Source organism: Triticum aestivum, chromosome 5B (genome assembly GCF_018294505.1).
Source record: "Triticum aestivum cultivar Chinese Spring chromosome 5B, IWGSC CS RefSeq v2.1, whole genome shotgun sequence".
NCBI classification, from domain to species: domain Eukaryota; kingdom Viridiplantae; phylum Streptophyta; class Magnoliopsida; order Poales; family Poaceae; genus Triticum; species Triticum aestivum.
In genome coordinates this window covers 119,271,821-119,289,367 of record NC_057807.1, presented here as the reverse complement: position 1 = coordinate 119,289,367, position 17,547 = coordinate 119,271,821, and positions in this window count along the sequence as shown.

Here is a 17,547-nt window from a genome sequence, read left to right as displayed (position 1 = left end):
TACCGTGTGCACATTGATTCAAATGATGCCAAACTACAAGAATCTCAAGCCAACAGAAGTAATTGGAAGAATTGTTGCTCATGAGATGTCACTCAAGGATAAAGAGGAACTTCACAACAAGTCAAGTGGTGCTTACAAAGCCTCGTGTGAAGCCCCTACACCATCAAGTGAGAAACAAACCTTCAATGAAGAATTGAGCTTAATGGTGAAGAACTTCAACAAATTCTACAAGAGTAGAAGCAAAGAAAGAAGCTTTAAGTCAAGGTCCTACAATGACAAAAGATCTTCTAGTCGAGAGTGCAATTGCTAAAATTGTGGGAGACCCGGACACTATTCCAATGAGTGTACGGCACCCTACAAAAGAAGAGAAGATTCTCCCAAGAGAAGAAGTAAAAGAGAAGAATCACCGCCAAGAGAGAGAAGGAGTAGAGATGATCGTTATGAACGAAGAACATCCCGGAGAAGCAAGGATTCGGAAAGGAAGGATAAGTCATCAAGGAGCTACACAAAACGAAGACATCAAGCTCATGTTGGTGAATGGGTATCCGGTTCAGACTCTGAACATCACCCCGAGAGAAGTTATCACTCCGACTCCGAACATACTCAAGATGAAGGTGTTGCCGGTCTAGCACTTGTGTCAACCAACTCCTACGACATATTTGATTCACCAAATGAAGGACTTGGAAGATGCTTCATGGCTAAAGGCCCTAAGGTAACACACCCCGAGTATGTTGATTTCAATAGTGATGAAGATGACTTGTTAGGTGATGATGATTTACTTGTTGACAACTCTAGTGATGAATACTATGATGAAACGTCAATTAATCATGCTAAAACGAATGACAATGATAAGGAGAAGATTGAGCTTCTAACTAAAGAACTAAACACTCTTAAGTTAGCTCATGAAACTATCTGTGAAGATCATCGACAACTTTTAAGGGCTCATGAGAAGTTACGCTTTGAAAAGCTCAACCTTGAGCAAGAGCATGAGTTCTTAAAAGCAATCAATGATGATCTTTGCAAGAAAAGTTCTTCTTATATTGCCAAGCGTTTACTCTTATCTACTTACATGCCTCAAGTCAAGTCTAGTAACAAAAACAAGAAGGATTCTTCCTCTAGTAGTAACAATCATCATGCTAAATCTAATATTGTTGCTTCTAGTAGTTCTCTTGATTCCACTAATGATTCTCTTAGCCAAGTTACACTTGAGCAAGAAAATAGCTTATTGAAGGGAATTATAGAGAAAGGTGTGTACAAGAGCCTTGCCGGGAGTAAGCAATTTGAGGAAATTTTACGCAAGCAAGGAAGGCACCGGAAGAACCAAGGTGTTGGTTTTGAATGAAAGTTCAATGCCAATGGAGTTGAGTGGGAAGGAGATCAATACCCCAAGACGAAGTTTGTTCCTCAACAAGAGAAGTATGATCCTACTTCCTTTAAGGGGACACAAGCTCAAGATGATCTTCCACCACAAGACCACAAGCAAAAAGGCAATGACAAGCTTCAAGAGGAAATTGATGCATTTGAAGAAGCTCCTAAGGCCTTGGTCAAGTGGGTTCCAAGACTACGTCAAGTTCTGCTTCATCAAGTACGACTACAACACCAAGGATTCCCATCAAGATGATGTGGATCCCGAAGAAGATGAACTAGAGAGTTCTTGAGGGTGACTCCGCCAACATTCTTCACTCATATCATTTTGGCAAGGACAAGTGCAATCAACTTCCACATCTTGCACTAGTTCAAGGAGTCACAAACCCTCTTGTTGGTAAGACAAGGGATAAGGTAACCTAATGCTTTCATGGACATCATCTTGTGTGTGCATCACTCTATGTCTATGGATACCCTTGTTTGTTCCTTTGTGGGACTAACCCGTGTAGGTATTGAAAGTGCAACTCACTCCAAAGGATTGCTCCAAATGATCTTCATCAACATTGAGCATCCACATCTTCAACACCTACATGAAGTCATCATCGACAAAACCCAAGGTTAGTTCATCCCTCTAAGGGGGGATCTCACATCTAGGGGGAGCTTAACTCTAAGAATTGAGTCAAAGCAACTCTAATGGTGTGAACGCATTAATGCTTTATGTAAAAGTGGTAACCCCACTTGAGCTTAAACGATGAGTATGACCTATGATCAAATGTTCTCATTTGACTCCTAAGTCAATATACTCATATATAGATGACCTAGTCATCGCCAATTGTTTGATAGATGCTAGAATTGGTTGTGCATGCTTTGCCACATATTTCATTTGCCATTTTATTGTGTGAGCATGTTGGTTGCATATTTAACTCATTCGAGGACATCCACTTGTTGCTTTGATTGTTTGGTTTCTTTTCTTTTTGCCAAGTGGATGAACAAGAATGCCTAAGAACCTTCTTTAGCTATCTATGCTTTTCTTGTCTCAAACTCTATTCATGCTACATCACAAAATTTGATCAAGTCAGATTCGAACCACTCTGTGTGAGGAGCACTCGGAGTCCCCGACTCGTCATGGACTTAAACTTCCAAAACTTCTTTGTGCATTTCGGTCTGACTGATTCCTCCATTTCGGTCATACCGATATCACTCAGTCGATCTAGGTTTTCAATCTCGGTGCAACCGATTTGAACTTTTCGGTCTCACCGAGTTGCAGTAACTGTCAACAGTTATGCATCTCGGTGCCACTGAGTTGTTCCACTCGGTCACACCGACAGGGTCGGGCTATATATACTCACGGGCAAAAATTTGGAAAACTTTATCCAAACCCCTTCGCCCGTGCATAGCTCGCTCTGCCACCTGGGTCTCCGGATCGTCGACTTCGTCGCCAGCCGCCTCCTACCGCTGGTCTCCGTCACCGTCAATGGAATTCAACCTCGCCGTTGCCGCCATAGCGAGTTCATCGCCAAGCTAGGGTATGGACTCGACACAGTGCTATACTCGTCCAATTCCTAGAACATTGTGTTCATAATGATTCTTGCCACGATTGAAACGACTCTATCCACTCAAAACAATCGTTAGAATAGATGCGATTTGGAAATTTAGGGTTAGGTTTCCACCGAAACCATCTCGGACCCACCGAGTTGTAAAACTCGGTCCCACCGATTCGGCTAAGGCCATTGCACAAGTGATTCTCGGTCTGACCGAGAATTGCAAATCGGTGTGACCGAGTTTAGAACTTTGTGAAACCCTAGCAGTCTCAGTGCCACCGAACTGTGACTCGGTTTGACGAGTTCACCAGTTTAGGTTCCAAAAGCTGCGTCGGTATCACCGAGTTTGCAAATCGGTTGATCCGAAATGCTTTCTGTGGAAAACTAAAACTAAGTTTTTGAGTCATTCTTTTGTAAAAACCTCTGTATTTTGTGATGCTCATCCACTCTATCTCATCTATAACTATTCACAGGGTCAGCAGTCAGTGTTTGTAGCATGTCAGACCAAAGTGATATCCAAAACAAGTCAGAAGAGCAGATTCACATGAGTGAGGGCACTAGTCCCTCTAGCACTTCAGATGAAGGCAGCAGGAGCACTCCAAGCAATTTGCCCAAAGCTGCCACCAGGGCCAGAAAGAAGAAGACCTCAGAATCTGAGGATGAAGACTATGTGGCAGCTGAGGATGAAGCCACTTCTAAGAAGAAAGTGCTCAGAAAGGAGTATGGCACAGCTGCAACTATCAAGCCTGGCAGGAAGATCAAGGTGCCTGCTAAGAGGACTCCCATGTCCAAAGCCAGAGCCTCCACTCAAGCCCAGAGACATCTAATCCCAAAGAGGCTACTGCAGAAGGGAAGAAGAGGAAGGAAAGGGTCAAGAAGACCATGGCCAGAGTTATTGGACAACCTTCCATGATGGAAGAGGAGGAGGAAGAAGAGGTTGCTGCACCAGCACCTAAGGCTCCAAAGCTGATGGGTGATGCTATAAGGTCAGGGGCTGCATCATCAAAGCCCAAAGAAGCACCCAAAGCTGCCTCCAAGCCAAAGACAGCACCTAAGAGGAATACCAGGAGCATACCAGCTGCTGAGAAGAAGAAGGCCCCAATGCCTGAAGTGGTTGCTGAAGAAGAAGAGGAAGGACAAGTTCTGAGGAAGCTGAAACCCAAGATTCCAGACCACAATGATGCTCATCCAGTGGCTGAGAACATGAAGTTAAGAAAGGATGCAGGGCTTAGACAATGGAGATTGTCTGATCCATATGCAATCAGGAGGATTGTTGTTGATTACAGGTTCCACACTAAGGAACAACAGGATTTCTATGAGACTGTGCTATTGGACAAGAAGCCAATTGTTTGTGATATGAGGTGGGTGGATTGGAAATTCATCAAGAAAAATGAGGAACACTATCCTGGAGTGTATGACAACTTTAGTGCTTGTGGAGTTGCAGACTTTGTGGGATAGAAACTCACAAAGTGGAATGACGAGCTTATAATGCAATTCTACTCCACAACACATTTCTATCTAGATGGCAGGATAGTATGGATGTCTGAAGGTACAAGGTACCAATCAACTATTGAGAATGGGCAAATCTAATCAATGCCCCTAAGGAGAGTGAAGATGACTTGGATGTCTATGCCAAGAATGAAAAGGATCACAATTCCATGGCACACATGTACAAGGAGATCCCGGATAAAGCTCTTGAGACTCATCAGTTTGGATCTGTACACTTTCTTCTGTCAGGACTACCAACGATCAACTGGATCCTTAGACACACCCTCTTGCCCAAGTCAGGTGACCACAACATGATCAGAGGCCATGCTATCAACTTGCTTCACATATTTGATGTGCCTCAGAAGTTCAAGGTCATGAGCCTCATAGTTGAGACTATCAAGAGGACAGCAGCAGACCAGAAGAGAAGCTGTGGGTATGCCCCACAAATCCAGGAGCTGATCAACTTGAAGATGGGCACAGGCACATATCAGTTGGATAAGGAACATTTTCCTATCTATCCAGACTTTGAGGACAATGAAGTTGTGATGAATGAGGATGAACCATCATCAATGCAAGCACATGAGAAGAAGGAGAAGGCCAGGACAGAGAAAGCTACCAAGATGCCAACCATGGAAGAGGCATCTCAGTACTTTTTGAAGAGCAAACAAGATCAACTAGGCTACTTGATTGCATCCACTCTGAGGATTGAGAAAGGGCTGGCCACCTTGACTCAAAACCAGGAGAGCCTGGAGAGGATCATGGAGCAGAAGTTCTATGACTTGGACGTCAAAGTTACTGAGATCCAATCTGTTGTTGAGCAGCTTCAGGATGACATGCAGGAGAGGAAGGGCAGGACAACCACAGATGCATTTGCCAGAGTGCCTCGAGCTCAGAGATCAGCTGCAGTGCCAGTGACAGACATCAGAGCCACTTCATCTGCACCAGCTACAGGTCCTACAGCTCCAGTGCAACCAGCTTCAGCACCTACACCTCCAGCTCCTTCCACATCAACTGAAGTCTTCGTCCAAGGAGCCATCTCTACACCACCACACCAAGACCAAGCCTGAGAGTCAAGCACTATGCATTTTCTATGAACTTTTTGGTAACTTGTTACCAAAGGGGGAGAAAAATGTATATATCATAGGCTTTGAGAGAGAGAGTTTGCTTTTGTTCTCTCTTGTTTTGGTGGTTGAACTTTATTTGCTTTTGCTTGCTTGAGATACTAAGTTATTGCCTGTGTGAGACATTAATGATCATGTGTTTAATCATAAGCTACACTTATGCTTGTTGGATGGCATTATCCCTTTTATCTCTATGTGATCATTCACTTTGCTTGGTGATGAGTGCATGTATTCAATCTTTACTATTTTGAGCGCTCCACCAAGATGTATGTGACATGGAAGAGTAACCCATGAGCCTAATTCCTTGTGCATTTGGAGTCCAAAGCAAATCTTAAATCTATGCACAAATTTAGGGGGAGCTCTTGCTTATCACATACTTCTCAAAGCGATGATGTTTTTCAATCTTATTATCATCTGTCGAAGCTTTGATCTATATGTTGTCATCAATTACCAAAAAGGGGGAGATTGAAAGTGCAACTATCCCTAGGTGGTTTTGGTAATTCCTAACAATATATAGCTCATTGGGCTAATACTATTCCAAAACAAATATTTCAGGAAAGCTCAATGAATGGCATGGCATGGATGAGGAAAGTGGACCCCTCAAAATAATAAGGACAATAGGATTGGCTCAAGCTTAAAAGCTCAAGACTCTGCATTTTATATTTTAGTGATCCAAGATCACATTGAGTCTATAGGAAAAGCCAATACTATCAAGGAGGGATGAGGTGTTGCTTAATGAGTTTCTTGCTCCACAGTGCTTAGTGATATGCTCCAAAAAACCCTCAACTACTTTCTCATATCCACATATGACCCAAACCAAAAGTCAAACTCGGCCCCACCGATTCTTTCTATCCGGCGCCACCGAGTTTAGATGTCATAGCCACTGCCACAAACCCTAGGCAAATCAGTTTCACCGATAGGGATCTCGGTCTCACCGAGATGGGATTGTAATCTCTCTGTTTCCCTTCGTAACGTTTCGGTCTAACCGAAGTGTGCGATCGGTCCCACCGAGATTGCAATGTAAACTCTCTGTTTCCTTTTTGTAACATTTCAGTCTCACCGAAATGAGCGAATCGGTCCCATCGAGTTTACCTGACCAACTCTCTGGTTAGCTTATTACCAAAATCGGTCTCACCGAGTTTGTGTAATCGGTCTCACCGAGATTACGTTATGCCCTAACCCTAACCATACCGGTCCTACCGAGTTGCATGTCGGTCCCACCGAAAACCCTAATGGTCACTAGGTTTACTGAATCGGTCTGACCGAGTTTGTTGATTCGGTCCCACCGAGATTGGTAAATTGTGTGTAACGGTTAGATTTAGTGTGGAGGCTATATATACCCCTTCACCTTCTCTTCATTCGTGGAGAGAGCCTGATAAAGGCAAAGGTGTCCCGTCTTTCGATGAGATGATGAATATCGCTTTGGTGGAAGTCGACTTTGACGATCCGACTACGAACGTGCGAGGACGTCGCGCCTTAGCAATCGCTAAACCAACTCCGAGAGGTTATTGACCACGCCGGAGCACGATCAACCTGACCATGAGGGTCTGTTTCCTGCGAAAAAACGAAGAACAAGCAAGAAACTAAGGTTGCAATCTGGATATTGCGAATATAAGATGAAAGCTTTATTGATCAAGGTGGGGTTCTGTGACGCCTTTGTCTGGTCGTTGAACACAAACGAAGTACGCGAAGTTGCAGCTATGGCAAACTTTAATCTAAACTAAACCCCAAAGTCTAAACGGTGCCCTAAGGGCTGTATATATGGAGGAAGAGAGGGGGAATTTCGTGGCCCTTGGTGGAGGGGTCCGAAATCAACCCTATCTCTTGTTTCCCCACACATACGGACTCTAAAAATAGCCTATACTTATGTATTTCGAAATTACATGGGCCTGGCCCAATAAAAAGGTGACGCAACACCTATAATAGCCTCTGGACGAAATTTATGAAGTGACATCTTGTATATTTCGTCCAAGGCTTCATGCACTCGTTATGGTGGCTTCAAAGACCTGAAATCATCACTTGTAACTCTGTTCTTGTTCCCCTTGCGCATGCCATCATCTCCATGCTTGTTCTTGCTCCAATGTTCATCCTTCTCCAAGCTAGGCCCTTCATTTGTAAGCAAAACAAATGTATCCAATTTAGGCAACATCATATTCTCATGAACATTAGAATCATTGCCAAGAAACGAAAGTACCTGGTAATTTAGTTGGCGTGCGCGAGCTCTAGTAATTGGTCCAGTATGTATAGCAGCAGGGGCTGTGGGTGTAACAATGGTATTGATGTCCTCATCATCCTCCCCTTCTTGAAATGAAGTCGTCCTCGACGGAAGCTCATCTTCCTCACCCAAATAAGGCTTCAAATCTGCAATGTTAAAAGTGGGACTAACCCCAAAATCTGCAGGCAGCTCAAGTTTATATGCACTATCATTTATTTTCTCTAACACCTTAAAGGGACCATCAGCCGCGGCATGAGCTTTGATTTGCGCAAATCAGGAAATCTATCCTTACGCAAATGTAAGCAAACAAGATCTCCAGGTGCAAACACAACATGTTTTCCACCCTTATCTCCAGCAAGTTTATATTTGGCATTCATACGCTCAATGTTTTCCTTAGTTAACTCATGCATTTTTAAAATCAATTCAGCACGTTGTTTAGCATCAAAATTAACCTTCTCCGAAGATGGAAGAGGCAACAAATCAATAGGTGCACGAGGTAGGAAACCATACACAACTTCAAAAGGGCACATCTTAGTAGTAGAATGCAATGAACGATTATAAGCAAATTCAATATGAGGCAAGCATTCCTCCCACATTTTCTTATTACTCTTCAAAACAACCCTAAGCATAGTAGACAATGTTCTATTGACTACTTCAGTTTGGCCATCAGTTTGGGGGTGACAAGTAGTACTATAAAGCAGTTTAGTCCCCAACTTAGCCCATAAACATCTCCAAAAGTGGCTAAGAAATTTAGTATCACGATCTGAAACAATAGTATTTGGCACACCATGCAAGCGAATAATTTCACGAAAGAACAAATCAGCAACATTAACAGCATCATCGCTTTTATGACATGGTATAAAGGGTGCCATTTTCGAGAATCTATCCATGACAACAAATATGATATCCCTCCCCTTCTTTGTTCGAGGTAAACCTAAAACAAAGTCCATAGATATATCCTCCCAAGGAACACTAGGTACAGGCAAAGGCATATATAAACCATGAGGATTGAGTCGTGACTTAGCTTTTTGACATGTAGTGCAGCGAGCAATAAAACGCTCAACATCCCGTCTCATCTTTGGCCAAAAGAAATGTGTAGCAAGTACGTCCTCCGTCTTCTTCACGCCAAAGTGTCCCATTAATCCTCCTCCATGCGCCTCCTACAACAACAAAAGACGAACGGAGCTAGCTGGAATGCATAGCTTGTTAGCACGAAACACAAATCCATCGTTAACGACAAACTTGTTCCATATTCTTCCTTCTTTACAATTCTGCACTACATCTGTAAAATCAGCATCATGCACATATTGATCTTTGATGGTCTCCAAACCAAATATTTTGAAGTCAAGTTGTGAAAGCATAGTATAGCGACGAGACAATGCATCAACAATAACATTTTCTTTTCCCTTCTTGTGTTTAATGACATAAGGGAAAGTCTCAATGAATTCAACCCATTTAGCATGTCTACGATTCAGTTTAGCTTGACTTTTAATATGTTTCAAAGATTCATGATCAGAATGTATAACAAATTCTTTGGGCCATAAATAATGTTGCCATGTTTCTAAAGTCCGAACAAGAGCATATAATTCTTTATCATAAGTAGAATAATTCAGACTAGGCCCACTCAATTTTTCAGAAAAGTATGCAACAAATTTGCCATCTTGTAATAACACACCTCCTAATCCAATTCCACTAGCATCACATTCAAGCTCAAAAGTCTTATTAAAATCAGGAAGTTGGAGTAAAGGAGCATGTGTCAACTTATCTTTCAATACCGAGAAGCCTTCTTCCTGTGCGGTACCCCAAAGAAAAGGCACATCTTTCTTTGCAAGCTCATTGAGAGGTGCAGCAATGGTGCTGAAATCGCTCACAAAACGCCTATAGAATCCAGCGAGGCCAAGAAAACTCCTCACTTGTGTGACCATTTTGGGCTGCGGCCAACTCTCAATAGCTTCAATCTTGGCTTTATCAACTTCAATTCCCTGTGGAGTAACAATATAGCCAAGAAAAGATACTCGGTCGGTGCAAAAGGTGCACTTCCCAAGGTTACCAAACAAACGTGCATCACGTAGAGCAATAAAAACAGCACGTAAATGTTCCAAATATTCTTCCAAAGATCTGCTATAAATCAGTATATCATCAAAATAGACTACCACAAATCGTCCAATGAAAGCACGTAAAACTTCGTTCATTAGTCTCATGAAAGTACTAGGCGCATTAGTTAACCCAAAAGGCATGACTAACCACTCATATAATCCAAACTTAGTTTTAAATGTTGTTTTCCATTCATCCCCCAATTTCATACGAATTTGATGGTATCCACTACGCAAATCAACTTTGGAGAATATTGTAGAGCCACTCAATTCATCAAGCATATCATCTAGCCTAGGAATAGGATGACGATAACGAATAGTAATATTATTAATGCCTCTACAATCAACACACATACGCGATGTACCATCCTTTTTCGGCACTAGAATAATAGGAACAACACAAGGACTAAGGGATTCGCGTATATAACCTTTGTCGAGAAGCTCTTGTACTTGACGCATAATCTCCTTCGTCTCCTCTGGATTGGTACGGTATGGCGCACGGTTTGGCAGTGAAGCACCAGGAATTAAGTCAATCTGATGCTCAATCCCTCGAATAGGTGGTAATCCCGGTGGCACGTCTTGTGGAAAGACGTCAGCGAACTCCTGCAAAATGTTAGTGATAGCAGGAGGCAAAGAGGAAGGCACGTCCTCGAATGAAAATAATGCCTCTTTGCACACAAAAGCATAGCAAACAGATTTGCTGAAATCTAGCTCATCAATATCAGATTTGGTGGCAAATAAACATGCACTTTTCAATTTAATTTCAGAAGCAACACTAGATGGTTTATGATTAGGCTTCATTTGTTGCTCAAATTCTTTTGCCACAATCTGATTTTCACTCTTATTCTTCTCCTGTTTTGCTTTATTAGCTCTATTAATATCATCTTTCAAAATAGAATCAGGAGTCATAGGAAGCAAAGTAATATTTTTATCCTTATGAACAAGAGTATACTGATTATTTCTACCATGGTGTACATAATTTTTATCAAATTGCCGTGGTCTACCAAGTAATAAGGAACATGCTTGCATAGGTACCACATCACAATCAACATAATCAGCATATGTAGAGATACTAAAATGCACACGAACAGTACGTGTTACCTTAACCTTGCCACTGTTGTTGAACCATTGGATGTAGTAAGGATGTGGATGTGGTCTTGTGGTGAGAGAAAGCTTCTCCACCATCTCCATGCTAGCCAAGTTGTTGCAGCTCCCTCCATCTATGATGACGCGCACAGAACGTTCTTTCACAACTCCCTTGGTATGGAACAAATTGTGCCTCTAATTTTGCTCAGCTTGTGTGACCTGCACACTCAAAACACGTTGAGCAACTAAACATTCATACCTGTCAGCGTCTTCAGGAGCCATGTATTGCGTCTCATGATCAGAATCATCTCCACCATGTTCTTCACGTGTAATAAGAGCCAAACTCTCCTCATCATAGTCACTAGCGGACTCATATCCACCATCCGTGGTAGCAATCATCACACGCGGAGATTTGCATTCTCTCGCATAATGACCTCCTCCCTTACAACAACGACAAATAATATCACTTGTGTGCCCTGTTGATGCCATGGAAGAAGAAGAACTCTGTGCAGGCCTAGCAGGTGCGCTCTTGGAAGATAATGGTGGTTGTGCCTGTTTTCTTGTATCACGACTGGAGGAGGCACCTGATTGAGGTGCTGGTGCAGTTGAAGTAGAAGATGCACGCGGTGTCCATGATGAATGTCGGCCTGCAGAAAAGTTAGTTCGCACCAATGCTTGTCGATCCTGCACTTCACGTTCAACTTTACAAGCAAGATGGAATAAACGAGTGATATTAGTATACTCCTTATAGTCTAGAATGGTCTGAATCTCTCTATTTAATCCACCCAGAAAACGTGCAAGCATAGCTTCATTCTCCTCAACAATACCACATCTAATCATGCCAGTTTGTAATTCCTGATAATATTCTTCTACAGAATTTTTTTCTTGTCTTAAGCGCTGTAATTTTTGAAGCAATTCACGTTGATAATATGGTGGAACCCAACGAGTAGGCATAGCAGTTTTCAAAGCAGCCCAAGTAGTTGGAATAGGATATAATCTACAATGTTCAGACCACCATACACATGCAAAACTAGTGAAAGCACAAACAGCAGCGGCAACCCGTCTCTCCTCGGGATATTGTAAACATGTAAATCGTTGTTCAGTTTCTAACTCCCAAGTAAGATATATATCAAGAACATATCTACCCTCGAAAGGTGGAATATTCAATTTCAGTTTAGGAAGATGGTCACGATCTTGTACCTGAGGGAAAGCCCTACCATTGTGATTATTTGCATGTGGACGACCTGATGGTTGTGGTGCAGGTGGTTGCACGTAGTTCTGATTTTGAGCAACCTCATCCTCGTAATCTCCCACATAATCATCCTCCTCCGCATCAGCAGCAGGAGTCACAGAATTATCAACAGCAGCACCAACAGTTTGGCCAAACGCAAGAGGAACACGGCTCGCCCGGCGGAGGTCTGTTTCGCGACGTGGAGGTAGTCGTTGTTGTTGTTGTTGGAGAGGTGCGTTAGGTGCAGCGGGTGGTGGTGGTGGAAGACGCACGAGCAATTCATTAAACTTGTTATCGAGCTTTGTTTCGAACGTCTTCTCCATTCCATCTATCTTCTCCATGGCCTCTTCAAATCTGTTTAGCACATCTTGCACGTGTCCACTCATCATTTGCTGAAATTTATCATGCAAATCCTTATTCGTCATGTTCTCCCAGTCAGTCTCGTCGGCTTGTGATCCTGGCATGGTTAGCAGCAATAGAAACACACAAGAATATGATCCTACAGACTACTAACAAGAGGTGGTGGTGGGTGTCACAAAACCGTCAAGCAAATCTCAAATTCTTACCAGTTCTTACCCAGCAGCAGGCGGTGATCGGCAACCGTTGTAGTAAAAAACTCTCAAAGCTTGGATAGAGCGATTACCAGGGAGAGTCAAACGCACGACGTAGATGTATGTGGAGCTGGGAAGGCTTATAATATGGTAGCAAAAAGGGTCAGCGATAATCAATTCAGAGATGCAAAGTTGAATAAATGCTCAACGACGGTACTGTGCTGGTCCTAGGCTAGACTGTGCTAGAGACGCGAGCCTAGAACACCAACAAAATCACGGCGCGGCACGTAAACAAGGGAAAAGCACACTCTGGATTTTTTTTCGCTCTTTTTTTTGCGCTGCTTTTTTTTGGCGAAAAATCACTATAATGGCGAGTGTCTCAAAACTCTTTCTAGGTCAAACTGACAGGATGGGCACGAAATTTTTTCGACCAATTTTTTTTTCCGACTGCCCGGACCCAAAAACTGGAAACGGGTCAAAAAAACTTCCTATAATGGCACCTGTCTCAAAACACTCATAAACACCTAAAAATAGGATAGCCAGATTTTTTTTTGAAAAATGCGTTTTCGAAAAATTTTGGGCCTAAACGGAGGGTGGTTTCCAGACTCTTTTTTTTTCCGAAACCTACTCCGGCAAGGAAACACGAATCGGAATCTAGATGGATCTCGAAAACAAACCTAATATGACAAGAACTCAGATTGGTGGTGGATATATGGTGGTAGATGGCAGCGGTGGTGGTATATGACAGCGGTGGTGGTATATGGATACGGATTCGAAGCGGTGGCGGATAAGCAGTGGTGGTAGATGGCAGGGGCGATGATGATGGTGCGGCGGCGGCGTGACAACTTATGACCAGAACTCGAAACTCTAAAAGACTAGACTCTAAGACCAGCAACTAGACACGACGATGCAACCGCAAATTCAACAAAGCAAAACCCTAAAAAGATTATGCAAAGGCTTAGATTGGTTCGGATATGATGAACTAACCCTAATTTTTTTTGTGGACTGTAGGTATGAAGAACAGACTCGATCTAAACTACGAAAAACTGTAAAATCTCACCGAGCAACTTGGAAATCTGATACCACTTGATAAAGGCAAAGGTGTCCCGTCTTTCGATGAGATGATGGATATCGCTTTGGTGGAAGTCGACTTTGACGATCCGACTACGAACGTGCGAGGACGTCGCGCCTTAGCAATCGCTAAACCAACTCCGAGAGGTTATTGACCACGCCGGAGCATGATCAACCTGACCACGAGGGTCTGTTTCCTGCGAGCAAACGAAGAACAAGCAAGAAACTAAGGTTGCAATCTGGATATTGCAAATATAAGATGAAAGCTTTATTGATCAAGGTGGGGTTCTGTGACGCCTTTGTCTGGTCGTTGAACACAAACAAAGTACGCGAAGTTGCAGCTATGGCGAACTTTAATCTAAACAAAACCCCAAAGTCTAAACGGTGCCCTAAGGGCTGTATATATGGAGGAAGAGAGGGGGAATTTCGTGGCCCTTGGTGGAGGGGTCCAAAATCAACCCTATCTCTTGTTTCCCCACACATACGGACTCTAAAAATAGCCTATACTTATGTATTTCGAAATTACATGGGCCTGGCCCAATAAAAAGGTGACGCAGCACCTATAATAGCCTCTGGACGAAATTTATGAAGTGACATCTTGTATATTTCGTCCAAGGCTTCATGCACTCGTTATGGTGGCTTCAAAGACCTGAAATCATCACTTGTAACTCTGTTCTTGTTCCCCTTGCGCATGCCATCATCTCCATGCTTGTTCTTGCTCTAATGTTCATCCTTCTCCAAGCTAGGCCCTTCATTTGTAAGCAAAACAAATGTATCCAATTTAGGCAACATCATATTCTCATGAACATTAGAATCATTGCCAAGAAACGAAAGTACCTGGTAATTTAGTTGGCGTGCGCGAGCTCTAGTAATTGGTCCAGTATGTATAGCAGCAGGGGCTGTGGGTGTAACAATGGTATTGATGTCCTCATCAGAGCCATCAGAACAAACCTACACTTCCAACTTACCATTTTTGAGAGAGAACCACCTACTTATGTGTTGAGGCCAAGATATTCCATTCCTACCATATGAATCTTGATCTCTTGCCTTCCCCAAGTTGCTTTCCACTCAAATCTTCTTTCCACCAAATCCAAATCCCGTGAGAGAGAGTTGAGTGTTGGGGAGACTATCATTTGAAGCACAAGAGCAAGGAGTTCATCATCAACGCACCATTTGTTACTTCATGGAGAGTGGTGTCTCCTAGATTGGCTAGGTGTCACTTGGGAGCCTCCGACAAGATTGTGGAGTTGAACCAAGGAGTTTGTAAGGGCAAGGAGATCGCCTACTTCATGAAGATCAACCGCTAGTGAGGCAAGTCCTTCGTGGGCGATGACCATGGTGGGATAGACAAGGTTGCTTCTTTGTGGACCCTTCTTGGGTGGAGCCCTCCGTGGACTCGCGCAGCCGTTACCCTTCGTGGGTTGAATTCTCCATCAACGTGGATGTACGATAGCACCACCTATCGGAACCACGACAAAAACATCCATGTCTCCAATTGCGTTTGAATTCTCCAAACCCTTCCCCTTTACATTCTTGCAAGTTGCATGCTTTACTTTCCGCTGCCCATATACTCTTTGCATGCTTGCTTGAATTGTGTGAAGATTGCTTGACTTGTGCTAGAATAGCTAAAATCTGCTAAAGACTAAAACTGGGAAAAAGTTAAGTTTTTAATAGGTCAAGTAGTCTAATCACCCCCCTCTAGACATACTTAAAGATCCTACACAAACTTTAACTTTTGTCAGCCCATAATGATCACGTAAATAGAATAGCCAACAATCGGCTATCTGAAGTTGCCATCTCACCTATAGTTTACATAATAGCCCACTTGTACAATAGTTAGTCATACTAGTATGATATATCGTTAATATGTGGCCCACCTATTTCTATCCCAAGGGGAGTTGGAGCTTGTGCTACAGCCGATTGTAATTCTACAACCCGCTTATCTTCTCTCTCCTCCAACTAGGCAAAAAATAATGTGACATCTCTTATAGTCCACCTACGTCATCCTATTATATACTTGCTCTTATGCGTAGGTGTAGCAAAGCTCGTGAGGAAAGGAAGGCAATGAGAAAGCACATTGTTTCAATCGCTAATTAATTTCCTAGTGTCTTACATACTTAGAAATTCTCAATTTGGTTATCTGCTCAACAAATTTGGATGGAGGGAATAACAGTACTTTGCCCCGACAAGTGAGGACAACAACACCCAACTCTCTTTTCCCGAGTCTATGAACAACGATGCATAAATGTTGAGCTTTCCCAACCCTCCATTCTTACAAGCGTGCGGTAATTTCACCCATTTTATCTCATGCCTATTAGTGTAATAATTTCATCCAAATAAAACCTTGCATCATATGTCTCATGAATGCATTTTTGCTATTATTGTAAAAATAAACATAGAACAATTCCAAAAAATAAGAGACAAACAAGTGACATCAAACCTATCAAGTGAGAAATAAGGGGTGATCTCTCACACTGTCCACGTCAGATAGGAATAGTGGTGGAGAGAGAGAGAGGGAGAGAAATCACGTGAATTAGGTGATGCCCCACGCCCACCCCGACCCATTTCTTCCCACGCACATGTCCTCTCACAGCACACACACAACCACCTCCTCTGCTTGTTTATCTCCCTCAGTGTCGCCAGATCTGGAGAGCCACCGGGAGGACAACAACAAGCGCGAGAGGCGGCGACCGCGGGACAAGCACTATCCTCGACCAGATCGGTGTCCGATTTAGGTGGCTCGGGGTGGTCGCGGCGACGACCTCTTCAACGGTGTCGCCCAATGAGCTCCACATGCGGGGAGGCATCTCCACTGTCCACGCCACCATGTTCCCTCACCGACGTCGACCTCGTTGCAAAAGAGGGCTAGCCCACCCATGCTGCCGGTCAAGTTGCGTTTGGAGGTGGGGGGGGGCAACCACGCCTAGAGGAGGTTGTCCCCAATGCTCGGATCCTCTCATCGTTGAACTTGCCCACACAGTACGTCACCGCCGCTGGCTGAAGTCGCCCAGGTCGGCACTGTCCCTGTCGGCTCGCAACGCGTCCTGCCTGAAGATGAGCAGATAGGTATCATGAAGCTTCCTCCTTTCAGGTCAACGATTTCCCATTATGTTTTCCGTTCAATTTATGATTTTGTGGTGATATGGACAGAATCTCCATCTTTATTTTTTGAGATTATACTTTATCTATGGCTACAAGGTGTTTAATAATAATTCAACCAGGCTGTAGAGGTTCGTTGAATAATTTTTCTGTTGACATCCTTAACTAGCTACTAGAGATGTATTACTATATTATATCCATATGTTGCAATTTTCTTAAATTCTGATGTTCTGTGCACGAATTGGATCACTTCTGTTGGGCCTTCTTGTTGGTTGGTAATATACTGCTGCTTTTTGTGTAGGGTTATTTGGTGTAGCAAGAATGATAGAGTTCTAGGCCGAGGCAAAGAAGGGACAGGGAAATGGTTGCCTCATATGACCAAAATTGAATATTGAAATACTAATTTTTTGGGAGTTCAGATGAGATAATAACAAATTTGGCTGAGTATATCTCGTAAGTTTTAGAAATTTGTGCTAAATAAAGTTGATTCTTCGCCACTGCCCTATCTGGAGGGCCCCTTGGCATTTTTGCGGCAATGATTTTTCAATTCTTTGTTAGCCATATGCCATATTTGTTTCTACACATTGATTTTTAATACAATATTCTTTATTTCATTTGAAGTATCTTGTTTTTAACTTATGAAAGGAAACTTTGTGAAGCATCATACAACAAGACCTTGGATTGGT